Raw genomic sequence first — 1,030 nt, 5'->3', positions numbered from 1 at the left:
TGCGAATAAATAAAATTATGTGAAATATTTTTCCTTTTTAATCAAGTGCGGGCAAGAAATATCGTTTTTAATGCAATTATTGATATGAAATATTAATTTATCTGTCGTTAATATGTTAATTTAGTGGCCCAAGGATTCGCTGCTAAGCGTTCATTGTAGCAAGCATACTTTTAACGTGCGTTCTGTTAAACCAACGCCAACACCAAAGCCAACGCGAAAGTTCTATGTGGACCGGCCTTTATTCATAAAGAGAAATCTGAAAATTTTTGTTTGGTATTTCCAAATATTCTCTTTTTTTATCAGTTGGCAAAAGCCTTCAGTGGCAGCGCTCCGAGCGTTGAGATAGTAATTTCATGTCAATTAGTAGAATTGTTCCATGATGTATACCATTTTATGTGGAATTATTCAATAAATTTCGTTTTACACTATACTTTTTGAAACTATTTGAAAGTAATTATTTTTTGTTTGTTAAAAGCAACGGGTGGGCTTTAGTAGTCAGCCGCACCTTGTGTTTTAAGAAAACCAGGTGGAATTAACAAATGAAACTTGGTCAGGATGTTAAGGGAGGTATCCTCTAAAACATGTATAACTAAAAAATATAAATAATATCATTGTTTATAAGTTATTTGTTGTTAAAATTTCTTAAGTTGTTCCACTTGGTTTCCTTAACAAAAAAGCATTTGTGCATACTTTTATATATATAAATGCACATAACACTGTACTTAATACTTTACACACTTTTCTTTTAGTTTATCTTGTACATAAACCACTTTAATTAAACTTTTATGGACTTGTAAATTACATTGAATTTCACGCATATTTACAATAACACATGGTTGCAAACTGACACATAACATGTGTTGCCATATTGTACAAAACAATACATACAAAGAAGGCAATGATTAAAAAGGAATACAGGGGAAATCAATACAAAAGAAAATGTTCAGCTCCTTTTCTTCGCAAAACAGAAAGGAGAATTCTATTGCCTGAGGGTTATAATCCCTAAGTGCGGCCGAAGGCCGCCTACGCA

The sequence above is a fragment of the Rhagoletis pomonella genome, unplaced genomic scaffold (assembly GCF_013731165.1).
Source record: "Rhagoletis pomonella isolate Grant_MI unplaced genomic scaffold, Rhpom_1.0 Rhpom_scaffold_00168, whole genome shotgun sequence".
In the NCBI taxonomy this organism is placed as follows: Eukaryota; Metazoa; Arthropoda; class Insecta; order Diptera; family Tephritidae; genus Rhagoletis; species Rhagoletis pomonella.
The sequence above is the reverse complement of the archived record's forward strand: the minus strand, read 5'-3'. Positions refer to the sequence as shown.